The 27,340-nt window shown below is 37.0% G+C and overlaps 2 long non-coding RNA genes across 2 annotated transcripts; one reads left to right on the top strand and one right to left on the bottom strand.

Moving 5' to 3' along the window:
- Nucleotides 1–13,735: 13,735 nt before the first annotated feature.
- On the bottom strand, nt 13,736–19,883 carry LOC145487867 (uncharacterized). Its single transcript, XR_014049460.1, has 5 exons — nt 19,806–19,883; nt 17,351–17,404; nt 16,835–16,922; nt 16,574–16,624; nt 13,736–14,084 (listed from the first exon to the last, which is right to left on the bottom strand). It is a non-coding gene; the product is annotated as an uncharacterized LOC145487867 (long non-coding RNA).
- A 5,561-nt stretch (nt 19,884–25,444) lies between these two features.
- LOC145483029 (uncharacterized) lies at nt 25,445–27,144 on the top strand. The gene is made up of 2 exons (XR_014048865.1): nt 25,445–25,720; nt 26,260–27,144. It is a non-coding gene; the product is annotated as an uncharacterized LOC145483029 (long non-coding RNA).
- Nucleotides 27,145–27,340: the final 196 nt, after the last annotated feature.

Genomic DNA, 27,340 nt, shown 5'->3' with positions numbered 1-27,340 from the left:
TAATCAAAGATTCCTGTGAGCCAGCTCATGGATGAATGTTTCTTTGTGCCTCCGTTTCAAAACGAGTCTTCGTGCAAGACTGGGTTTGATTTGCATAAAAAGGAACCTGTAGGTGAAAGTCGAAAGGACGAAAGGCAACTCGGAAATGGCCTATTGGATGAATGTAGAGAGGTAGTTGAAGAAAACGAGAAGAGAAATTGATCATTGTAGAATTCTTCTTGGTACTGCAGTGAAAAACAGGAAAAATAGACATTGTTTGGTCAAATGTGATGTATAGTTTCTAATTTCCAAATATGGTTGCTTATTGAAACCCTTTGGGTGGCTTAATTCGTTCTGTGGTAAAATCATCTTATAATAAATAATTATTTATTACATATTTGAAATTTCAACAGCGATGAGATTTCAACAGAGCACAACAACAAAAACCAAGATGAACACTGCTTTTATTAGGAACAGTTTCTTTCCTATTAAGTCGATCCACGGAAATACTGACTACAATAATGTAGCACATAAAAGCTAAGAGGAGACATTGTAGCCAATAGTCTCCTATACATGTAGATTATACATTTTTATTGAGCTATAAATAACATAATCGATACAGCAGCATGACACACATGTAATAGAAGTACGGCATGATAGCAGTCATTTTAAGAATTGAATGAAATTTCAACTGGTATGAGCTGGAACAGTTAGGATAGCTTATACTTGAAGTAAACATTGCAAGATTTGTATTTAATTATAGAGACAGATTAACACGTTCTTTTTTTGTGTTCCCTTATGATGGGTTCTAGTAGCGTCATTTAATTGTGGTCCCAATATAAAGGACTGATGTTACTCTACATGTATATATGTTCATGTGTATGAAAGTGATACGGAGCTGCTAATGTTAAGTTGAAGTTGTATTTCCATATTCCACTGTAAAGCTATAGGTTCATTTCTGAGATAAGTTTTGAGACATGTAGTGAGTTCAGGTAGATTTCACTTATTGACATTCTTGACTTTAAGACACCTTTATGGAGTTCGAAAGTGTTTCAAACTCTGTAATTATACGTGCAGTTTTAAATGTATGCTTGTAACCAATGTCTTTAGCAAAGAATGAGTTTCAACAGCTAAAGTGGCAGCTGACACAAGTGTTGAAAGCATCTTTTTCTCTTTTTAAGCAGGAGTATTCCACATCGATCTGTAATTCTCAGATTAATTCCATGAAGTCTTAATGGTGACTTAACAATGGTGTTGTTAAAGCCAGTTTCTACGAAGTCTTTCGATATTATTTTTGGCAGCTGATAAACAAGTATTGCATTAGTAATGGTGTTGTTAATATTAACATCTGCTTACTGTCACTTGCATATTATACTGTAGTTGTTACTGCAGTGTTCGCCTGGGTTATTTGGATATGCACAATAGTACAACTTCACCTGCAATACCAAATAAAGAGGATAGTCGCATATTCTAAAAGGGCATAAAAATGAATGCAGAAATATTATACATGTATATTTTTAATTTGCTGCCCTTTCCCTTCTCCCCCTACCCAATCCCAATAAAAATAGGCTACTTATCTAAATGTGGTGTCCAAGCGATATTTCTTGCTTTTCTGGAAAGAGTTTAAGAAAGAATATGCCAATTATGAATGGCATGCTCTCCTTCAAGAAACATTGGAGCTAAAATAATTCCTTTAACTCTTATGTACATCATCTGCGAATTCTGGTAGAGTTACGTGTAATTTTGAATCTCTAAGCAAACTAGGAATTTAGGAACATGAAAAGCACAGGAAATTCAAACCATTTTGTCCTCATTAGTAATATCATCGTTGTTTAGCATTAATTCTTGTTAAAAAAGTTGTTATATTGTTAGTATCGTAAGTAATGTAGATTGTTACTGTAATTTGTAAGTAATAAAGTGCAAGTAAGTTTAGTTTTGTAAAATTGTACATAAAGTGTAGTATTACAAATAAAAAAAAAAGGTTTTTGCTCACGATGTATTATATACTCTTTTAAAAACGTTTAAACACAGTGTTTTTTTAGCCTTCTGTTCTCCTTTACGCTAGTCAAGTACACTGATACAATACCAGATATGTGTCTAGGCAAAATCTATAAATGATATCAAAAGTGCGTACCAATTCTGGAAAACAAACAATAACTTACAGAGCAACTATTCTCTGGGACAATATCCCCACGCACCTTGAGGTCATTCCCCAGTATTGCATCCGTACTGCGCATGATTTCCCGCGTGATTAGCACGCGCGCATTAAAAAATGGCGGCTTTTTCTTTGCGGCTGGACCTCGCCATAAAGGTAAATCGTCATTTTCTCGCAAACGAGTATGGTGATCTATCATTTTATTCTGTTGTTTTGAATTGAGTAATAAATTTCTCTGTGTAATATAAATATGGACCAGTTCTCAGTGTAGAACAAAAAAAAAAAAAACCATCCTTGGGAACGTGAGTTTACATGGTGCTGTTATAGGGATTTATTGGGTACAAACAAGGTGCTGTTGCTCCTAAACGAACATGGGGATCCCTCATTTTTATTTCAAAATGTAAGTTCCTATAATCTAAAGAATCAATAGTCAAAGTTTCACAAAAATCTCAGTGCAGGTTTTATTTTAGTGGAATGACCTCAAAGATCTCATTGCTTTCAACTTCTCTAAACAACTGAAATTTTATTTACCGTCTGAACAACATTGTGAAAACTTGTATTGATTTTCTCCATTCTATTATACCATGTACACATCTCTTCTCTTAAGAATTCTATGCATTCTCAATATCCATAGAAACCTTAAAATAACTGAAGACTGAATAGAAAACTCTCGGGTTACCTCATTCTCCAGAAATTCTAAATGTATGAGTTTTTTGTTGTTGTTGCTGTTTAACTGATGTCTAAATTTATTTTCGTCTGATAAGTAATAGCTATTCGACTGACTGGTGTACAATTCAAGAAGTAATTACCAAAGTAATTTTAAAAATCGGACGAGCTCGCAGCTCTAGGCCGATTTGAAATACGAGCAAGATTACTCTCTGAATTGCACGACACGATATGCAGTTACTAATCAATCGTTTCAATAACAATTTTTGAGCATAGAAAAATCCCCTTTCAGCTTTTCTTGAACGGAAACGTCAACAGCACTTTCTGTAAGTTTCAAAAACTGTAGGAAACATAATAAGGAAACCATTAAAGCGCAGATAATTAACGAGCGAATAGCGTTTATATCATATTACAAGGTGTATTTGAAAACCTGTAATTGGACACCCACGTGATCGCACGCCGAGCAGGTGAAAAATAGGCTAGGCGCGAGAAGAACCAATAACTTGGAGCTCCGGCCGGCCGAAGGGTCGTCAAGCGGAGCACCATACTCATACAGGAAAGAAAAAAAAAAACCCAGGAAGTGATCTTCTCATGGTTATCATGGCTAGCGGTATTGCTCGTAGGCGCGTACGCACGACGACGACGGCGGCGGCGGAGTCACGCAAGATGGCAACCATACTCCAGTGAAATTGAAATGACAGAGACACGCACCCTTGATTTATAGCGTACTTCTTTGATATTGGACATCAAAATTATGGTCAATTGACACCTGTCAAACAAGCTATCTGCTGACTATTGCAATGAAAAAAATTAAAACCATCATAGTGGCAATCATGAATAATATATATTTCAAGATAACACTAGGCGAAAAAAAATGTTTTTTCTCAAATTTGGCTCCGCGAAAATATGATGTAGATGGTTTAAAATCGAAATACTAATTGTAAATACCCCATTTGCCGCACCTTTACACGGTGCGTAAAGGTGAGGCAAATGCGACATTTACCATTTTTGTAACACATTAACCTATTCGTTTGAACATTTACTTTATAATTGTTGAGTCCAATCAGTGGCCTCTCAATGCTTTGTGAATGATACTGAAAGTCTCTCAAACTACTACAAGCGAGCATGTATAAGTAATGAAAAACTGAAGGCTGCTCATGGGGATCTTATTTCATCATTACTTAAATGTTTACAAAGTGAGAGTCGATGGGACGGGTAACAAGGAAAGTCGGCAGCACAAGGTGCAGAAAATCACTCTTTTCAGGCCTGTTGTCTTCCGGTCACTTTTATTACGCTGCTGTTTTACATTTCTTTAGAAGTACAATTGTTATATATAAAACTGAACTGCATATCGACAATTCGTATAACTGCATTGCTTATATGTTAAAGGAAAGGCATTAAGGGATTGATATTTCACTTTGTTCAGACTTCATTCCCATCAGTACGCACTCGGTAGAGCCTGAGAAAATAAATATCAGATATTAAAATTCAAATTAATTCTTGCTTTGATTTGATAAGTTGTAAGTGTTATGTGTAATTATAAGTCATTGTTTTTTAGTTATTTTAGGCTAAAACCAAGTTAATGGATTTTGCCACTGTGGTATGACGCAAGGAGCCACAAGAACGAGATATTAGTCTGAAATGGCTTACAAAAGGGTGCGAGAATCGTACGGCACACCAACATCTAACATTCTTTTTTAGAGCAAGCCCCCTAAATTTGATAAAGGATTGTACTTCAATGTGGCATTTTTTAAATGATATAAGGTTATTTATAACCTTTTGGGGTGCCTTCGGGGAAATCTATCGTAAACGCGTTATTTTCGGTAAAACTCCAGCAAACAGTACATCACCGAAAAGGTAATAAAATGAAGCTTTGCTAAGCACGCGGGAAGCTTCAAACTCAAAACCGTAGATGTTCATTTCGCTAAATTACCCGGCTTCGCATTATCACGCACAAGCAAGAAAACAACAACAACAACAACAACAACAACAAACTGTACTATGTCAATCAGCACTAGATATGCTAGCAAAGTGAGTCGGGCTTTAACGATCTTCCTATTGGTTTATGAGAAATAAGCTCTAAAGTTGACCAATGCGTATGTGATTTTTTTGTCAAAATAAATATATTTCGAAAATATTTCGGCATATTTTCGAGCACCAATGTCCGACGATCATTTTGAACAAATTTCGCAAGAATTCTTGAAATTCACATACTGGCCAGAAATCAGCGTGTGTCTGGAAAACCCGAATAGCAAGTAGCTAATAGTCCCGAATAGCGTATAGCGTATAGCGAATAGCAAATAGTGCGAATAGTGGAAATAGTCTCGAATAGTGCGAATAGTACCAACGTCCAAAGATCTGGAATTCCCTTCCTGTTACAATAACTTCATCGTCAAATTTTCTCAATTTTAAGAAAAAACTGCTAGAGTTTTAGTAAAATAATAACTGAACTAGCAAAGCCGGACACTGTTGCACTATTTATGTAACCGTATTGTTACGCACGAGGTGGCCTCAACTAAAAGCTTGATGGTTTCTAGAGGTCACCTCACCTCACATTAAAATATTTATAAATACTGTACATTAAGTAAAAAAGCAAATAAACAGAATGAATGAATGAATAGTGGCAAATAAGGAAAGGGGCCGGAAGGGGGGGGGGGGGGGGGGAGGTGATAAAGACGAATAACCACGAATGACAGAAATTCGGTACCCAGTACCTCGCATTCGACCTCGGAGCAACGTAGACACTGATCAGGACAAAAGGTATTTCTAAACGTAATTTCTTCTGTTTTCACCGCTGCATGTGCTTAGTCGAATCTATCAGCGTTCGCGGATAAACGCTATTGATCCACGTGATCAGTTTCAAGGAATCCAGATCAGTGCTGAACTAAAGCGCTGACTATTTACGATTATTCGTGACTATTCGCAACTATTCGCAACTATTCGCGACTGTTCGCCACTATTCGAGACTTATTCGCACTATTCGTATTATTCACTATTTGCGACTATACGCTATTCGCTATTCGGGTTTTCCACACACCCGAAATCAGCCAATTCTGTGAGAAGACAAACTTGCGGAATTAAGCCTCAAAATCGGTACAGATATTCATATCGTGTAAGCAAGACGAAAGATCGGATCCGAGACCAAGCCAAAAGAAGAGACACCCCTATCGTGAATCAAGAATGCGTTGTGTAACATTTTAAGTGTAACCTGTGCGATGCAGATTATATTGACAACACATACTAATTCCTGTATCAACGTATTGAGGAACATAAGGAGTCTGCGATTAGGAAACACGTGATAGAGCAACACGGGAGGGACGCAAGTGACATAGATCTTACATTTATGATCTTTCGGAAGAGCCAGAGCAAATTTGACAGCTTAATTTAAAAGATTATTTTTATAAAAGAACTAATGCAAACCTTGCACAAGCAGTCAGACTCCATCTGACCAGAGTTCTTTTTATAGCGCAGAGTATTTTATATTTATTAGATCATTTGCAGTTTTTAACATAGTCCTTTTGTCTTATTTATCCTTTTGTATTTTAGAGGTTTTATAACAAACGTTTTATAACGTTTAGTGTACATTTACATAATATTTGTATCGCTTTTCAAATCCTCATTGCCTAATTTTTCTCATATATGCAGAAATTTCAACCACTTTTTACACTCAAAAATCAGAGAGGTCGAAAGGTCGTTTTCTCTCTTTAGTGTTTACCCTAAAATATCTTACGGTAGCTTTTTAAAATTTTTCAAAATTCGACCCCGAAAAGGTTATCAGTAACCTTAAACACTAAAGACGCGAGCCCTTGATCATTCGCTCGTTCTTTAACCCGCCCAATCCAGTGTTCAGTCAGATCAGGTTTTCTTTAGGTGGTTGTTATGTTACTGCCGAAAAAGGACGAGTTTCCTATCTAGTAAGGTAGTCTCGACTTGCTTCACCTACAAAGGAAATTACTCACCATCAACACTGTCACCATTATCATCACCATCACCTCCCCCAGGGACCGCGACTAGAAAAACAAAGAAGATACAATGAAAAAACGAAACAAAAAAATAAATAAATAATAAATAAAAAGAAAAGAAAATCAAGGACGGAGATTATCTCTTTTACACACAATGAAGTTAGTCACAATTAATTTAGCCAAGATGACCCTGGACGATGCGCACTGACTTATTCTTTCTTTGAATGGCAGACCAAAGTCATAAAGAAAGCAACTTACCCTTTAGGTTCAGGTTCAAGTTCAAGATCCCCACTGCCACTACCATCATCATCGTCCATATTACCGTCATCATCTCCAGGGCCTGGTACTAGAACGTAATCAAGATAGAATGAAAAAGACATTACGAAGAACCGACATTTTCTCTCTTAGAAAACCAAACTTCGCTAGGGTGACAATATTCCATTTCTTAAAACAAAAACATAAGACCTGAACGGCGCACAAGAGCTTTTGGAAAAAAAATATTGCTCTTATCAGGAAGACGAGAGATAAAGAAAATCATTTGTCTTTTGGGGATCAAAAGAATGGGAAAATGATTTACACGACAAAACAACACAGTTGTCGTCCTTCGAAGGTATTTCAAATAGAGGATTGCAAACTATTTTCTTAGGTTTTTCTCTTAAGGTGGGTGTTATATTATTCCCGAGTACTGCTCCATTGCGCAAAAGAGCAGATTTTCCTCTTATATAAACTATTCTCGTCTTGCTTCACCCAATTAGACTTACCACCAGTGCCGCCGCCGCCGCCGCCACCGTTACCTCCATAGCTTAGTACTAAAAATAAAGACAATACCAAGCGAAAAGCCCTGGTCAAGAGCTGAGTTTATATCCCATGACACGACACTGAGAGTAATCCAATTAATCTAGGATTAGTTTAGACAAATCTTAACAGAAATACTGCCGATACTGTTATGTTTCATAATGGTAGCTTTTTTCGGCATCGAAAACCGATTGATTCAGGTGACGATATTGCTTTTGCGTTGTACGATTGAAAACACCTAGCAATGATCTCAATAACCACTTTCCGTCTTGAGAAACGAAATGTCTTTGAACAGAGCTTTTTACAATACTTTTACTTGGCAATTTTCATCTGATTTAATTTCTAATTGGAAAAGCCAAGCCCGGACTTTCAAATTTCCCTGGCGATTCAGCAATGACAACTTCCTCATGCACCGGGGCCTTGATCTAATTCTGTGCAAAGTTTTCCGTCGCGCGACTTCCTCATGGGAAATACCCAACAAAAATCAGTTCGATTGTCGCTCTAAGTTGAGGGTGAATGGAGAGAGTATTTCCTCGTGGACAACAAAATGCTTAGAATAACCTTTTATCATTGGAGGTAATTTGCTTAGTCCTACACTGCAGCATTTGTCTCAGAAAACTGCTATTCATTTGATCTAGTTTGACAAGTAACTTTTAAATCACGTTGTACTAGCAAAAGAGAGTATTATTAAATTTTAACTTTGAAAATCCAATTTGTAGTTATAGTCCATGGGCCACAACAAATTTTCTTACCAGTTTTAGGGACAAATTATGGCTTATGTCTTCTTGAAGAATGAACCAAAGGATTGAAAAAAAAAAATTATAGCCATCTCCAATTTGTAGCTCTTTGTTGAACTGACGAGACGCGGTGCTGTCCTTGTGGTATAGTGATTCCAATCCGAACACAGTATTTTTTTTTTTAAGATCTCTCAAAAGATAACAAAGAAAGACAAAAATTCGAAGCCCGAACTTGGAATTGAGACCCCAGAACCTGCAATCATAAATGCCTAACTAAAGACCAGTTTCACCGGTCAAACTGTCCTTTATCACATGAGGCAATTCAGTGGATGGGCTAAGCCGAAGACGAAGAAGCAACCAGATCAAAAGTAGATACAAGAGAGTAGAATCACTCAGTATTGGCAGGGAAAATAAAGAACGAAACAAATAGGAAAGAAAATCAGAGCCCGAAATACAGGGATTTTATCACTGCATCACTGCTTCCATTGGTGATCGGACATAGAAGCGGTACTTTCTTTGTGGTAACGACTCCGACAAGGATCGTCAATAACTTCGTGAATGTTTTCAACGGTGTCACATTTTATCATGTGTTCCTTTACCTTTGCGTTTTGCACAATTTCTATTTCTTTTTTCTCCTTTATGGCTCGATATGGAAATAATATATGACCTAAGGATTAAAAGCTCAGTTCAGTGGCATCAAAATTCTCACTGTTTACAAACGAACCATTTTCCAAGTTGAGTGGCTCAAGCCAAATTGATTTTCGACAGTCGTCTAAAACGACAATTAGGGTGCAGTTAACTAACCTTTTTGACACTGAATGATTCCCACCACTATAGCAAGAACAAGCCAAAGTTTCATGACGAGCGCTGTTTACTTCCTTGTTAGCCAAAACCTGCGTAAAGAGCACTGAAAAGTGTGGTGAAAGCAAACTGGATGTTGTTTATAAGTATGGTTTCTCAGTCAGGTTATATCGGCGTTTGAGAGGAATCTTCCTTATTTATAACCTGTTTCCGAGATACCGATGCAAACATACTCACCCACCATACGTAAACTAGGAAACTCATTAAGTGATCTTTATCCCTGAAACAATACAGGTAAAAATGGTAAACAAGCTATATCTTTTATGTGACAGATTTTGGAAAATTGTAAAGTAGCAACAACGAGAACAACAACTTTAATAATGTAACAGTCTACTAGGTGGCAGCAGGGGATCTACTATTGGGACAAAGACAAAATCCATACCCAAATACATTGAAATTGGTTAAATAGGTAAATTAAAATTCTCCTGAACAATACTGACTACATTAAGTGGAACTATTTATAGCAATCAATTGATATTATAATCAAGTATGGTCGAGAGATGTTGTAATTCAAGATCATTAAAGTGTCTGCTGCTATCAGTAGGGAAAGTAGAACCTCAGGCGTTGTAGTGGCCCAAAATATGTTTACCATGTCTGACGGTATTACAATATCGTCAGACATACTGTCCGACAAGGTGAACATACTTTGTAGATTTAAAAATCTACACCTAATCAAAGACTCCTGTGAGCCAGCTCATGGATGAATGTTTCTTTGTGCCTCCGTTTCAAAACGAGTCTTCGTGCAAGACTGGGTTTGATTTGCATAAAAAGGAACCTGTAGGTGAAAGTCGAAAGGACGAAAGGCAACTCGGAAATGGCCTATTGGATGAATGTAGAGAGGTAGTTGAAGAAAACGAGAAGAGAAATTGATCATTGTAGAATTCTTCTTGGTACTGCAGTGAAAAACAGGCAAAATAGACATTGTTTGGTCAAATGTGATGTATAGTTTCTAATTTCCAAATATGGTTGCTTATTGAAACCCTTTGGGTGGCTTAATTCGTTCTGTGGTAAAATCATCTTATAATAAATAATTATTTATTACATATTTGAAATTTCAACAGCGATGAGATTTCAACAGAGCACAACAACAAAAACCAAGATGAACACTGCTTTTATTAGGAACAGTTTCTTTCCTATTAAGTCGATCCACGGAAATACTGACTACAATAATGTAACACATAAAAGCTAAGAGGAGACATTGTAGCCAATAGTCTCCTATACATGTAGATTATACATTTTTATTGAGCTATAAATAACATAATCGATACAGCAGCATGACACACATGTAATAGAAGTACGGCATAATAGCAGTCATTTTAAGAGTTGAATGAAATTTCAACTGGTATGAGCTGGAACAGTTAGGATAGCTTATACTTGAAGTAAACATTGCAAGATTTGTATTTAATTATAGAGACAGATTAACACGTTCTATTTTTGTGTTCCCTTATGATGGGTTCTAGTAGCGTCATTTAATTGTGGTCCCAATATAAAGGACTGATGTTACTCTACATGTATATATGTTCATGTGTATGAAAATGGTACGGAGCTGCTAATGTTAAGTTGAAGTTGTATTTCCATATTCCACTGTAAAGCTATAGGTTCATTTCTGAGATAAGTTTTGAGACATGTAGTGAGTTCAGGTAGATTTCACTTATTGACATTCTTGACTTTAAGACACCTTTATGGAGTTCGAAAGTGTTTCAAACTCTGTAATTATACGTGCAGTTTTAAATGTATGCTTGTAACCAATGTCTTTAGCAAAGAATGAGTTTCAACAGCTAAAGTGGCAGCTAACACAAGTGTTGAAAGTATCTTGTTCTCTTTTTAAGCAGGAGTATTCCACATCGATCTGTAATTCTCAGATTAATTCCATGAAGTCTTAATGGTGACTTAACAATGGTGTTGTTAAAGCCAGTTTCTACGAAGTCTTTCGATATTATTTTTGGCAGCTGATAAACAAGTATTGCATTAGTAATGGTGTTGTTAATATTAACATCTGCTTACTGTCACTTGCATATTATACTGTAGTTGTTACTGCAGTGTTCGCCTGGGTTATTTGGATATGCACAATAGTACAACTTCACCTGCAATACCAAATAAAGAGGATAGTCGCATATTCTAAAAGGGCATAAAAATGAATGCAGAAATATTATACATGTATATTTTTAATTTGCTGCCCTTTCCCTTCTCCCCCTACCCAATCCCAATAAAAATAGGCTACTTATCTAAATGTGGTGTCCAAGCGATATTTCTTGCTTTTCTGGAAAGAGTTTAAGAAAGAATATGCCAATTATGAATGGCATGCTCTCCTTCAAGAAACATTGGAGCTAAAATAATTCCTTTAACTCTTATGTACATCATCTTCAAGTTCTGGTAGAGTTACGTGTAATTTTGAATCTCTAAGCAAACTAGGAATTTAGGAACATGAAAAGCACAGGAAATTCAAACCATTTTGTCCTCATTAGTAATATCATCGTTGTTTAGAATTAATTCTTGTTTAAAAAGGTTTTATATTGTTAGTATCGTAACTAAGGTAGATTGTTACTGTAATTTGTAAGTAATAAAGTGCAAGTAAGTTTAGTTTTGTAAAATAGTACATAAAGTGTAGTATTACAAATAAAAGAAAAAGGTTTTTTCTCACGATGTATTATATACTCTTTTAAAAACGTTTAAACACAGTGTTTTTTTTAGCCTTCTGTTCTCCTTTACGCTAGTCAAGTACACTGATACAATACCAGATATGTGTCCTAGGCAAAATCTATAAATGATATCAAAAGTGCGTACCAATTCTGGAAAACAAACAATAACTTACAGAGCAACTATTCTCTGGGACAATATCCCCACGCACCTTGAGGTCATTCCCCAGTATTGCATCCGTACTGCGCATGATTTCCCGCGTGATTAGCACGCGCGCATTAAAAAATGGCGGCTTTTTCTTTGCGGCTGGACCTCGCCATAAAGGTAAATCGTCATTTTCTCGCAAACGAGTATGGTGATCTATCATTTTATTCTGTTGTTTTGAATTGAGTAATAAATTTCTCTGTGTAATATAAATATGGACCAGTTCTCAGTGTAGAACAAAAAAAAAAAAAACCATCCTTGGGAACGTGAGTTTACATGGTGCTGTTATAGGGATTTATTGGGTACAAACAAGGTGCTGTTGCTCCTAAACGAACATGGGGATCCCTCATTTTTATTTCAAAATGTAAGTTCCTATAATCTAAAGAATCAATAGTTAAAGTTTCACAAAAATCTCAGTGCAGGTTTTATTTTAGTGGAATGACCTCAAAGATCTCATTGCTTTCAACTTCTCTAAACAACTGAAATTTTATTTACCGTCTGAACAACATTGTGAAAACTTGTATTGATTTTCTCCATTCTATTATACCATGTACACATCTCTTCTCTTAAGAATTCTATGCATTCTCAATATCCATAGAAACCTTAAAATAACTGAAGACTGAATAGAAAACTCTCGGGTTACCTCATTCTCCAGAAATTCTAAATGTATGAGTTTTTTGTTGTTGTTGCTGTTTAACTAATGTCTAAATTTATTTTCGTCTGATAAGTAATAGCTATTCGACTGACTGGTGTACAATTCAAGAAGTAATTACCAAAGTAATTTTAAAAATCGGACGAGCTCGCAGCTATAGGCCGATTTGAAATACGAGCAAGATTACTCTCTGAATTGCACGACACGATATGCAGTTACTAATCAATCGTTTCAATAACAATTTTTGAGCATAGAAAAATCCCCTTTCAGCTTTTCTTGAACGGAAACGTCAACAGCACTTTCTGTAAGTTTCAAAAACTGTAGGAAACATAATAAGGAAACCATTAAAGCGCAGATAATTAACGAGCGAATGGCGTTTATATCATATTACAAGGTGTATTTGAAAACCTGTAATTGGCCACCCACGTGATCGCACGCGGAGCAGGTGAAAAATAGGCTAGGCGCGAGAAGAACCAATAACTTGGAGCTCCGGCCGGCCGAAGGGTCGCCAAGCGGAGCACCATACTCATACAGGAAAGAAAAAAAAAACCCACGAATTGATTTTCTCATGGTTATCATGGCTAGCGGTATTGCTCGTAGGCGCGTACGCACGACGACGACGGCGGCGGCGGAGTCACGCAAGATGGCAACCATACTCCAGTGAAATTGAAATGACAGAGACACGCACCCTTGATTTATAGCGTACTTCTTTGATATTGGACATCAAAATTATGGTCAATTGACACCTGTCAAACAAGCTATCTGCTGACTATTGCAATGAAAAAATGAAAACCATCATAGTGGCAATCATGAATAATATATATTTCAAGATAACACTAGGCGAAAAAAAATGTTTTTTCTCAAATTTGGCTCCGCGAAAATATGATGTAGATGGTTTAAAATCGAAATACTAATTGTAAATACCCCATTTGCCACACCTTTACACGGTGCGTAAAGGTGAGGCAAATGCGACATTTACCATTTTTGTAACACATTAACCTATTCGTTTTGAACATTTACTTTATAATTGTTGAGTCCAATCAGTGGCCTCTCAATGCTTTGTGAATGATACTGAAAGCCTCTCAAACTACTACAAGCGAGCATGTATAAGTAATGAAAAACTGAAGGCTGCTCATGGGGATCTTATTTCATCATTACTTAAATGTTTACAAACTGAGAGTCGATGGGACGGGTAACAAGGAAAGTCGGCAGCACAAGGTGCAGAAAATCACTCTTTTCAGGCCTGTTGTCTTCCTGTCACTTTTATTACGCTGCTGTTTTACATTTCTTTACAACTACAATTGTTATATATAAAACTGAACTGTATATCGACAATTCGTATAACTGCATTGCTTATATGTTAAAGGAAAGGCATTAAGGGATTGATATTTCACTTTGTTCAGACTTCATTCCCATCAGTACGTACTCGGTAGAGCCTGAGAAAATAAATATCAGATATTAAAATTCAAATTAATTCTTGCTTTGATTTGATAAGTTGTAAGTGTTATGTGTAATTATAAGTCATTGTTTTTTAGTTATTTTAGGCTAAAACCAAGTTTATGAATTTTGCTGCTGTGGTATGACGCAAGGAGCCACAAGAACGAGATATTAGTCTGAAATAGCTTACAAAAGGGTGCGAGAATCGTACGGCACACCAACATCTAACATTCTTTTTTAGAGCAAGCCCCCTAAATTTGATAAAGGATTGTACTTCAATGTGGCATTTTTTAAATGATATAAGGTTATTTATAACCTTTTGGGGTGCCTTCGGGGAAATCTATCGTAAACGCGTTATTTTCGGTAAAACTCCAGCAAACAGTACATCACCGAAAAGGTAATAAAATGAAGCTTTGCTAAGCACGCGGGAAGCTTCAAACTCAAAACCGTAGATGTTCATTTCGCTAAATTACCCGGCTTCGCATTATCACGCACAAGCAAGAAAACAACAACAACAACAACAAACTGTACTATGTCAATCAGCACTAGATATGCTAGCAAAGTGTGTCGGGCTTTAACGATCTTCCTATTGGTTTCTGAGAAAAAAGCTCTAAAGTTGACCAATGCGTATGTGATTTTTTTGTCAAAATAAAAATATTTCGAAAATATTTCGGCATATTTTCGAGCACCAATGTCCGACGATCATTTTGAACAAATTTGGTAAAAATTCTTGAAATTCACATACTGGCCAGAAATCAGCGTGTGTCTGGAAAACCCGAATAGCAAGTAGCTAATAGTCCCGAATAGCGTATAGCGTATAGCGAATAGCAAATAGTGCGAATAGTGGAAATAGTCTCGAATAGTACCAAGGTCCAAAGATCTGGAATTCCCTTCCTGTTACAATGACTTCATTGTCAAATTTTCCCAATTTTAAGAAAAAACTGCTAGAGTTTTAGTAAAATAATAACTGAACTGGCAAAGCCGGACACTGTTGCACTATTTATGTAACCGTATTGTTACGTACGAGGTGGCCTCAACTAAAAGCCTGATGGTTTCTAGAGGTCACCTCACCTCACATTAAAATATTTATAAATACTGTACATTAAGTAAAAAAGCAAATAAACAGAATGAATGAAAGAATAGTGGCAAATAAGGAAAGGGGCCGGAGGGGGAGAGGGCGGGGGGGGGGGGGGAGATGATAAAGACGAATGACAGAAATTTGGAACCCAGTACCTCGCATTCAACCTCGGAGCAACGTAGACACTGATCAGGACAAAAGGTATTTCTAAACGTAATTTCTTCTGTTTTCACCGCTGCATGTGCTTAGTCGAATCTATCAGCGTTCGCGGATAAACGCTATTGATCCACGTGATCAGTTTCAAGGAATCCAGATCAGTGCTGAACTAAAGCGCTGACTATTTACGACTATTCGTGACTATTCGCAACTATTCGCGACTGTTCGCGACTGTTCGCCACTATTCGAGACTATTCGAGACTTATTCGCACTATTCGTACTATTCGCTATTTGCGACTATACGCTATTCGCTATTCGGGTTTTCCACACACCCGAAATCAGCCAATTCTGTGAGAAGACAAACTTGCGGAATTAAGCCTCAAAATCGGTACAGATATTCATATCGTGTACGCAAGACGAAAGATCGGATCCGAGACCAAGCCAAAAGAAGAGACACCCCTATCGTGAATCAAGAATGCGTTGTGTAACATTTTAAGTGTAACCTGTGCGATGCAGATTATATTGACAACACATACTAATTCCTGTATCAACGTATTGAGGAACATAAGGAGTCTGCGATTAGGAAACACGTGATAGAGCAACACGGGAGGGACGCAAGTGACATAAATCATACATTTATGATCTTTCGGAAGAGCCAGAGCAAATTTGACAGCTTAATTTAAAAGATTATTCTTATAAAAGAACTAGTGCAAACCTTGCACAAGCAGTCAGACTCCATCTGACCAGAGTTGCTTTTATAGCACAGAGTATTTTATATTTATTAGATCATTTGTAGTTTTTAACATAGTCCTTCTGTCTTATTTATCCTTTTGTATTTTAGAGGTTTTATAACAAACGTTTTATAACGTTTAGTGTACATTTACATAATATTTGTATCGCTTTTCAAATCCTCATTGCCTAATTTTTCTCATATATGCAGAAATTTCAACCACTTTTTACACTCAAAAATCAGAGAGGTCCAAAGGTCGTTTTCTTTCTTTAGTGTTTACCCTAAAATATCTTACGGTAGCTTTTTAAAATTTTTCAAAATTCGACCCCGAAAAGGTTATCAGTAACCTTAAACACTAAAGACGCGAGCCCTTGATCATTCGCTCGTTCTTTAACCCGCTCGATCCCGTGTTCAATCAGATCAGGTTTTCTTTAGGTGGTTGTTATGTTACTGCCGAAAACGGACGAGTTTCCTATCTAGTAAGGTAGTCTCGACTTGCTTCACCTACAAAGGAAATTACTCACCATCAACACTGCGACCATTATCATCACCATCACCTCCTCCCGGGACCGCGACTAGAAAAACAAAGAAGATACAATGAAAAAACGAAACAAAAAATAAATAAATAAATAAATAAAAATAAAAGAAAATCAAGGACGGAGATTATCTCTTTTACACACAATGAAATTACTCACAATTAATTTAGCCAAGATCACCCTGGATGATACGCACTGACTTATTCTTTCTTTGAATGGCAGACCAAAGTCATAAAGAAAGCAACTTACCCTTTAGGTTCAGGTTCAGGTTCACGATCCTCACTGCCACTACCATCATCATCGTCCATATTACCGTCATCATCTCCAGGGCCTGGTACTAGAACGTAATCAAGATAGAATGAAAAAGACATTACGAAGAGCCGACATTTTCTCTCTTAGAAAACCAAACTTCGCTAGGGTGACAAAATTCCACTTTTTAAAAACACAAACATAAGACCTGAACGGTGCACAACAGGTTTTGGAAAAAAAATATTGCTCTTATCAGGAAGACGAGAGATAAAGCAAATCATTTGTCTTTTGGGGATCAAAAGAATGAGAAAATGATTTTCACGACAAAACAACACAGTTGTCGTCCTTCGAAGGTATTTCAAATAGAGGATTGCAAACTATTTTCTTAAAAGCTATCTTAGGTTTTTCTCTTAAGGTGGGTGTTATATTATTCCCGAGTACTGCTCCATTGCGCAAAAGAGCAGATTTTCCTCTTATATAAACTATTCTCGTCTTGCTTCACCCAATTAGACTTACCACCAGTGCCGCCGCCGCCGCCGCCGCCGCCACCGTTCCCTCCATAGCTTAGCACTAAAAATAAAGACAATACCAAGCGAAAAGCCTTGGTCAAGAGCTGAGTTTATATCCCATGACACGACACTGGGAGTAATCCAATTAATCTAGGATTAGTTTACACAAATCTTAACAGAAATACTGCCGATACTGTTATGTTTCATAATGGTAGCTTTTTTCGGCATCGAAAACCGATTGATTCAGGTGACGATATTGCTTTTGCGTTGTACGATTGAAAACACCTAGCAATTATCTCAATAACCACTTTCCGTCTTGAGAAACGAAATGTCTTTGAACAGAGCTTTTTACAATACTTTTACTTGGCAATTTTCATCTGATTTAATTTCTAATTGGAAAAGCCAAGCCCGGACTTTCAAATTTCCCTGGCGATTCAGCAATGACAACTTCCTCATGCACCGGGGTCTTGATCTAATTCTGTGCAAAGTTTTCCGTCGCGCGACTTCCTCATGGGAAATACCCAACAAAAATCAGTTCGATTGTCGCTCTAAGTTGAGGGTGAATAGAGAGAGTATTTCCTCGTGGACAACAAAATGCTTAGAATAACCTTTTATCACTGGAGGTAATTTGCTTAGTCCTACACTGCAGCATTTGTCTCAGAAAACTGCTATTCATTTGATCTAGTTTGACAAGTAACTTTTAAATCACGTTGTACTAGCAAAAGAGAGTATTATTAAATTTTTACTTTGAAAATCCAATTTGTAGGTATAGTCCATGGGCCACAACAAATTTTCTTACCAGTTTTAGGGACAAATTATGGCTTATGTCTTCTTGAAGAATGAACCAAAGTATTGAAAAAAAAAAAGAATTATAGCCATCTGCAATTTGTAGCTTTAGAGTTTGATTTTATAGTTCATTAAAAATATCAAAAATTACCCTCCGGGATTGAAAACTAAAAATATGCAGAAATTTCAAGGCATTTGATAGACAGGAAGAAAAACAAACACAATATGTTATTTTTCATATTTTTCCAGTGTTCAGTTCAAAAATGGGCTTCTTAACACCTTTTTTAATGGTATAATGATATGCTTGATTTGCTATGCATCATGGGTAACCAATATGGCGAGCAATTTAGAGATATCATTGTCAAAATGGGAGCGTTTCATACCGCCTGCACTTTGTTTGGAATAATCGGAAAGGGGCTCCAGGATGCTGGTTTGAGAGACCTATGTGTAGAGTCCCAAGGTGATTAACAGACGATTTCCTCACGGAGTGATAAGTTTTAATTTTTATTGGCGATGTTTTTCATTTGTTCTTTATATTTCTCACGCAATTACTCAATAACTTACCGCGGAAATAATCAACATCAACATACTATGCATAGTCTCTTGTCTACATTCAATAGATTTTTGCACGAATTAACGTCTCCATGTATGGAAGCTAGTTATATAGATAGCGCATTTTTGAAGAAGTCTTTACTCGACTGCCAAAAAAGAAGATATTGAAAATCAACAATATTGAATAGCTGTATGAAATTTCGAATGATTCAAGGTGTGATTAAAATTGTTAGATGAGAAATGGACAGGAGAATTGAGGAGAATTAGTATGATGCGTTTCGCGAAAGAAAAGACGTTACACAGGGCTGGGAATTCTGGAGTGACTGATATTACCTTCATAAGGGAAGAAAAAAAAGAAATCGTTATAACACGAGGTATTTGTATTTGTTCATCCGATCAAGTACGAACGCCGCAGAACAGGGCAGAACTTTGTTGAACTGACGAGACGCGGTGCTGTCCTTGTGGTATAGTGATTCCAATCCGAACACAGTATTTTTTTTTCTAAGATCTCTCAAAAGATAACAAAGAAAGACAAAAATTCGAAGCCCGAACTTGGAATTGAGACCCCAGAACCTGCAATCGTAAATGCCTAACTAAAGACCAGTTTCACCGGTCAAACTGTCCTTTATCACATGAGGCAATTCAGTGGATGAGCTAAGCCGAAGACGAAGAAGCCACCAGATCAAAAGTAGATACAAGAGAGTAGAATCACTCAGTATTGGCAGGGAAAATAAAGAACGAAACAAATAGGAAAGAAAATCAGAGCCCGAAATACAGGGATTTTATCACTGCATCACTGCTTCCATTGGTGATCGGACATAGAAGCGGTACTTTCTTTGTGGTAACGACTCCGACAAGGATCGTCAATAACTTCGTGAATGTTTTCAACGGTGTCACATTTTATCATGTGTTCCTTTACCTTTGCGTTTTGCACAATTTCTATTTCTTTTTTCTCCTTTATGGCTCGATATGGAAATAATATATGACCTAAGGATTAAAAGCTCAGTTCAGTGGCATCAAAATTCTCACTGTTTACAAACGATCCATTTTCCAAGTTGAGTGGCTCAAGCCAAATTGATTTTCGACAGTCGTCTAAAACGACAATTAGGGTGCAGTTAACTAACCTTTCTGCCATTGAATGATTCCCACCACTATAGCAAGGACAAGCCAAAATTTCATGTCGAACGCTGTTTACTTCCTTGTTAGCCAAAACCCGCGTAAAGACTTGGAGCACTGAAAAGTGTGGTAAGGCAAAGTGGATGTTGTGAATTTAAATGGTTTCTCAGCCAGTTATATCGGCGTTTTAAGAGGAATGTTCGTTATTTATAACTTGTTTCCGAGATACCGATACAAACATACTCACCCACCATACGTAAACTAGGAAACTCATTAAATGATCTTTATCCCTGAAACAATACACGTCAAAATGGTAAGCAAGCCATATCTGTTATGTGACAGATTTCGGAAAATGAAAGCAACTTTAACAATGTACCAATCTACTAGCTGGCTAGAGGGAACTCACTAATTGTGACAAAGACAAAATACATAACCAAACACATTAAAAATCGACTAAGTAAGTAAATGAAAATTTTGCTGAACAATATTGACTACATTAAGTCAAAATATTTATGGCAATGAATTGATATTACAATTGAGTATAGTCGAGAAATTTTGTAATTTACGATCATTTAAGTGTCTGCTGCTATCAGCCGGCAAAGTTGTAGTGGCCCAGAATATGTTAAGCACGTCTGACGTCTGACATGGTAAACATATTTTGAAGATTAATCTATATCTAAAAAAGGCTGACTTCCACCCGTTGTAACTAGACGGTAACTCACTAAAAAGATTAATAATGGTTGTTTGTTGTAACTTAATCTACACTTTGTAAACAGTAAACAAAAAGCAGTGAAGAGTGTGGTAGGAGCAAGCTGGATGTTGTGTATTATATGGTTTCTTACCGCTAACGCTATATCATCTTTTTAATAAGAAACTTCGTTATTTTTAGCCTTATTCTGTGATGGTAACATGCTCATGGAAACTTACTCACCCACCGTACGTCAACTATGATCCTTACCCCTGTAACAATACAAGCCAAAATGGTAGGCAACCAAAACCTTTTATGTGATAGATTTCGGAAAATTTTTAAACAACAACAAAGAGAGCCACAAAAACTTTATTAATGTACCAATCTACCAACTGGCTACAGGGAGCCTACTAACTGGGGACACTAAATTTCATGCATAGCTATTTACATTGAAAATTGATTAAATAGTAAATTAAAATTTCGCTGAATAATACTGACTACATTAAGTAGAAGTATTTATAGCATGCAATTGATATTATAATTAAGTATCGTCAAGAGATTTTGTAATTTAAGATCATTTAAGAGGCCCTGCGCCTAAGAAACGAGCGATGATTTCCGGCTAAAAAATAAAATCGGCCGATTTTTATCTCCCAAGCAGAGGTTACCGAATACTATTTAAAAATGAATTTCTTTTGTTTCAGTTTCGCTTTAAACCAAAAATATCGAGCCACAAACTTTTTCCGTCTGATAGCAGCAAAATCTGGCCGAAAATAAACCCCCGCAAAAAAACTGTTCAGAAATTACTATCGCCACGCAAAATAATGAGAAAACTACACAGTGTTGAAGAAAAAGGCGTTTTAATGCAATATCATTTGTTAAACATCAAAAAACTGCCGAAGCGATTAAAAAAATAAAGTTTCAAATAATGCATACTAAATTAGATGGAGCGTTGGAGCTGATTTTAAAATAATTATTTCTCAAAAGTTCAATGCTTTTGAAAGCAATCACAGTGATGAATCAGACATTGGAGGGATATACATCACGTTGCTGGAAAAACATTTTTCGGCCAAAGTATATTGACTTAGTACAAAGCGTTCAAAGTTACCGTGTTTACCGTTATCCTGCTACTTCGGCATAAATTGGAAAATTAACTGCGATGATCATTCTTCACTCTCATCTACAACCGCAGTTCATATATGAATTATTTCATATGAACTTCACATCTTTATACACATTGTTCTGATATCCCGGGCTGGGTCAGCGTGCAAAAACAAATTACAAAGTTAATCAAAGTTTTAATTTCGCTCTTATGATTGATTTTTTTTCCAGTATTATCGTGCATTCTAGTGTTGATCGGCTATCCAGGGTCAAGTTTGGCATTGGCAAGTCAACTGTTGCCAATGGCAATGTCAATAAAACCTGTATTTGGACACACACCTGATGGTGCGTCAAGTACGTGACAATTAGGTGAGTAGAAACAATAACCATTTTATCGATTTTTCAGTATTATTTTTTTTTTCTTTTTCATCCAGCAACTGATCGAAGATGTTGGGATAGGACCAAAAAATCACGCGAGTAATTTTATTCGCAAAGGAGCATATACAATACCAAAACCTTTTTCAAAAACCAAATCCTAATCCTGTGAGGAGACATCCAGGAAGCATTCACATTTTAACAAGCGAAATTTCGCGATGATAGATGCTTAAAGGCTTGCACGTGTTTGGAAAACAACAAAATAAATGGACCTTAAAAGGTAGATGTTTAGAAAGACTGTGAGAATAATTATTTCTTAGCAGGTTTGCCGCGAGTGCTAAAGTGTTTGGAAGAAACTATCGAACTTATATGAGCGAAACGAACAATTTTTAATGAGCCAAAGAGCTATTGAAAATAGGACAAACATCGGCACCATTATATAATATTGTAATTTCATTTTTAAACTCGTGGATACGCGAAGCGTAGAAACGTGTTTGTTGCGGGAACTCCGATATGCAAATGTGTCACTCACTCACTCACTCACTCACTCACTCACTCACTCACTCACTCACTCACTCACTCACTCAGATGTAGACACTGCTCGTAATCAGTCGGCCCGGACGAGAGTGCCCGAGTCCGACGCCATGTTGGAATAGTAACCGCGCCCGACGCCATATTGGAATAGTAACCGAACCCGACGCCATATTGGGATAGTAACCGTGCGGTCGATGCGAACCTACTACTCAATGCGTGCATCGTGCCAGCCCGAATATTGATGATTTTGTAGCTTTTACACGACCATTAATATTAGGTGTTTCGCTAAATTGAAGTGAAATTGACTTCGAATGTTCCAGTTAGTACTATGGCCAACTTGAAGGCTGAATTTCAGGACCATTTGAGTTGTCCAGGCGTTCAAAATGACCGGGAGATGTGCATTTGTTTGCTGGAAAGTGACCTGAAAGGCTAATGTGGTAAGCTTTGATGAGAATGTGTCTTATTCCTCAACCTTAATGAGCTTATATGAGCGAAACGAACAACTTTTAATGAACGAAACAGCTGTTGAATACAAGACAAACATCGGCACCATTGTATAATGTTGTAATTTCATTTTTATAGTTTAGTAACATCTAGACCTGAGGCCGGCCGAAATATTATTTTAACTCTACGACGTTGTGTCAAACTTGCAGTAGTGGCGTATTATCGTTTTACTTTTCAAGTTTGGCTGATTAGATCTGCTGTGAGATCCAACGTTAAATCAAATAGGACCTTCGTTCACCGCTTTGCAGTTTAAACACTTAAGTTTTTCATGTTGAGTTGTCCATGTTCAGCCGGCATCGAGTTAAGTGTTTCCTGACTGAAAAGATGACAAAGGGAAAGAAACCCCCTGTGAGCTTGTCCCCAATTATTAGTTAATACTAAATACATTGACACTTCAATAAAGCTGTTATTATTATTTTTGGAACACATATTTATGGTCGACAGATTTGTCGGATCAACAATGAAAATGCTTGCAAAAGAGTGTACTTATTTTGATGTATTTTACGTGCAATATATATAGAGACAAGCGCTTCCACATTGGAAAAGAAGTGCTGTCTCATAAGAAACCTTACCTATAACCTTGAATGAAATGCAATGAAAAACGTTTGTGAGCTCGTACGACTTGAAGACATGCAAAATTTTCTAGCAGGCAGATCAACATCAAGATCTGGGTGTGAGGGAAGGGGAGAAGGGGGGAGAGTACTCTATGATTTGTTGGGCAGGAGTGTCCTCTGTGACCCAAGAACCCTTAGCCTTTACCACTCCATGTTCTGCTGCAATTTTGCCACCCTAGCTATTCTGGACGTATGTCTTTGTGATATGTGTGCAAAAAAAAAAAGCCAACGAAAAACGCCTACACTTTTGTGAGTTAAGTGCGACCTTGCATGGTACAAACCCGGCTTGTTTTAACAGCATTTAATAATACACCAGTAATTGCAAGTTCACTTATATGTTTCATCTCTAGATCACCTAATCCACGAGTTTGGCCATAGGTCTCCTTTGATTATAATTTAGTAACATCTAAACCTGAAGATGGCTTTTCTGGCCAGCCGAAATATTGTTTTAAATATACGACGTTGTGTCAGCCTTGCAGTAGTCTTTGTCTTATTGTATTGTCTTAAGTTGCCTACGTTCAACCGACATCGAGTTAAGTTTAGATTAAAGTTATTTTGGTGTTTCGATATCTAATCTTAATCACGATAGAGTTTTACGATTTTATAACCCCATTTCGTCTTCAGTGCATGTAAGTTTCGATTGAGAAAATATATGAAACACTGAAGACCGTGTGTAACTACATTTCCAGACACCTCGAAGTTCGCCAAAAATATTCCGCTGCGCGTGGTATTTTAGACTCTCTTCTCACTGTTTGGAAATGCAGTAAAACAAGGTCTTTTGTGTTTGATGTATTACATAATACATGGAGGTGATATTTTCATTTTGAATTTGAGTGATTTATACTCTATAAAACAACAGATATCGCTTGCTGACCATTTTGACGTGTATTGTTTCAGAGATAAAAATCACTTAGTAAGTTTCCAAGTTTACATATGGTGGGTGAGTATGTTTGCATCGGTATCTCGGAAACAGCTTATAAATAACGAACATTCCACTCAAAACACCGATATAACTGGCTGAGAAACCATTTAAATTCACAACATCCACTTTGCCTTACCACACTTTTCAGTGCTCCAAGTCTTTACGCGGGTTTTGGCTAACAAGGAAGTAAACAGCGTTCGACATGAAATTTTGGCTTGTTCTTGCTATAGTGATGGGAGTCATCCAATGTCAGAAAGGTTAGTTAACTGTACCTTGGATCGTTTCAGACGACTGCCAGAAACGCATCAGTCTTAGAAAATTTCGTCAGCAAATCTTATAGTAATGGTCTTTTGCTTACACACCTTGATTTAGAAGACACTGGTCGAACTAAATCAAGTGTATGGCAAGGAACGACAGGATATTTTTTATATTTGTCCCTTCTGGCAGTCTACTGAGAAATACATGAGAACAATAACTGATCGAAACAAATTTTGTCGTTTAGATTTAAGCAAAAAATCTCCAGTGAGAAAAGGTTGTTCTAAGTATTTTCTTTGCAAGCACGAAAACTCTTTTCATTCAATTTCAAACAGAACGGCAATCGCACTGGTTTATTTTAGTATATATGCCATGAGAAAGTCGCTCAAGGAGAATTGGATCAAGGCCCCTATGCATATTGAGATTGCCATTGCGGGATCGCCAGGAAAATTTGAAAGTCCTGGCCTCGCTTTTCAGATTATATATTAAATCGGATGGAAAATTGCCAAGTAAAATAAAACTCTTGTAAAAAGTTCTGTTCAAAGTCATTTCGTTTCTCAAGACGGAAAGTGGTTATTCAGACAGTTGCTGGGTGTTTTCTACCATGCAACGCAGAAGCAATATCGTCAACTGAATCAATCGGTTCTCGATGCCGAAAAAAGCCACTATTATGAAACCTTACAAGATCGGCAATAGTTTCTGTTAGGATTTGTGTAAACTAATCCTAGATTAATTGGGTTACTCTCAATGTCGTGCTAGACGATATAATCTCTGCTCTTGATCAGGGCTTTCCCTATTGTGTCGTCTTTATCTTTAGCGCTAAGTTCTGCGGCGGTGACGGCGGCAGTGATGGAGGTGCTGGTGGTGTCCAAGGTGGCGGAGGGGGTGGTGGAGGCGGAGGAGATGGCGGCCCCGGTGGTAGTCCTACCTTTGGTAAGTCTCATTAGGGAAAGTAAGAACGAGAATAGTTTATTAAATACAAAACCGTCCCTTTTAGACAATGGAACAGTAGTCTTGAATAACATAACACTCACCTTGAAAGGAAAATCTAATATATACAGACTTAGCCAATGCCAATAAGTCAACCTGAAAGTGGCTCAAAACAGATTCCAGCGTTTATATTTTGATGGGTCGTTATAACCACTCTTTATCATTTAAGGCTACAATCATGGTATCAAAAAACTTCCCAATCATTGGTGAACACGATGTTATCATTTTTGTGCTGCAATAGGTTGCCATAGCAATAGTATGACCTGCTAGAAACAACCTTAATACAGCTTTAGGGTCTTATAATTAAAAAACGGCACGGTTAATTTTTTTTTTTTTTATTATCTAATTTTAATAAGCATGATAAGACGCAGCTTTTAATTAACTTTGTTGCCATTACATGCCGTGAACATCATTCTCTCATTTTTCTGATCCCTACAAAAATATTTTGTTTTTCAATCTATCGTTATTATATTTAATTCCAGGCCCAGGAGGTGATGGCGGTAACATGGACGATGGCGGTGACAATGACGATGACGATGATGGCAGCGGCAGTGTGGATCCAGATCCTGAAGGGTACATTACTTGTTTTATGACTGTTCAAATATGTTCAAGTTCAACGCGTACCATTTACGTCTTGTTTTCTTAGGTAAGCTGTATGTTGTATTTTCTTTATTTTTTTAGTCGCCAACCGGGGGGGCGAAAGTGATGGTGATGATGATGATGGTTGGTGGTGGTGCTGGGAAGATTTGGTAAGCAAGTTTCTTGTATAATAAAGTGAAGCAAGGCTTACTAGATGGGAAAACCGTCCTTTATCGGCCAACTCTGGAGTAACATAACAACCACCTTCAGAAAACAACCTTATCTGATTGAACACTGGTACGAGTGAGTGAAAGAACGAGCGAACAAATGAATAAACCAGGTCGCGTCTTTAGTGTTTAAATGACTTCAAAAATGCCAAATTGCAGTACAATCGTATATTAAATCAGGGGGGAGGGAGAATAAGGTTAAGAATGTTGGGTGTTGCTATGCCGCACGATTCTCAAAGCTCTTCAAGTGCGCGTTATCTGGCTATTTCAGATCAAAATGCACGATTTTTCACACTTTCCCATCCACATTTGTGGGTAATTATTATAGGTTACTCATTCGATGTTGCGGGCTTGAGCATTATGGCAGTAATATTTTCGTACTACAAAATCTATAAACTCGATAAAACAATAATGTGAAAACATGTACAACGTAATAAATCAAAACAAAAAATAATCAGCATCTGAATTCTAATGTCTGATGTTTATTTTCTTCAGGTTCTGGCGTCTACATACTGATGGAAATGAAGTCTGAGCAAAGTGAAATATCAAGCCCTTAATGCCTTACCTTTTACGTATAAGCAATCAGCTATTAGAATGGCCGATATGCAGTTCAGTTTTCATAAAATAATCGTAGTCTTAGAGAAATGTAAAACAGCAGCGTAATAATAATGACCGGAAGACTACAGGCCTGGAATCACTTTGTTTCTATACCTTTTGCCAAATTTCCTTGTTCTAAAAGCGACAGAAAAATAGCAAA

The sequence above is a fragment of the Orbicella franksi genome, chromosome 1 (genome assembly GCF_964199315.1).
Source record: "Orbicella franksi chromosome 1, jaOrbFran1.1, whole genome shotgun sequence".
In the NCBI taxonomy this organism is placed as follows: Eukaryota; Metazoa; Cnidaria; class Anthozoa; order Scleractinia; family Merulinidae; genus Orbicella; species Orbicella franksi.
The sequence above is the reverse complement of the archived record's forward strand: the minus strand, read 5'-3'. Positions and strand labels throughout refer to the sequence as shown.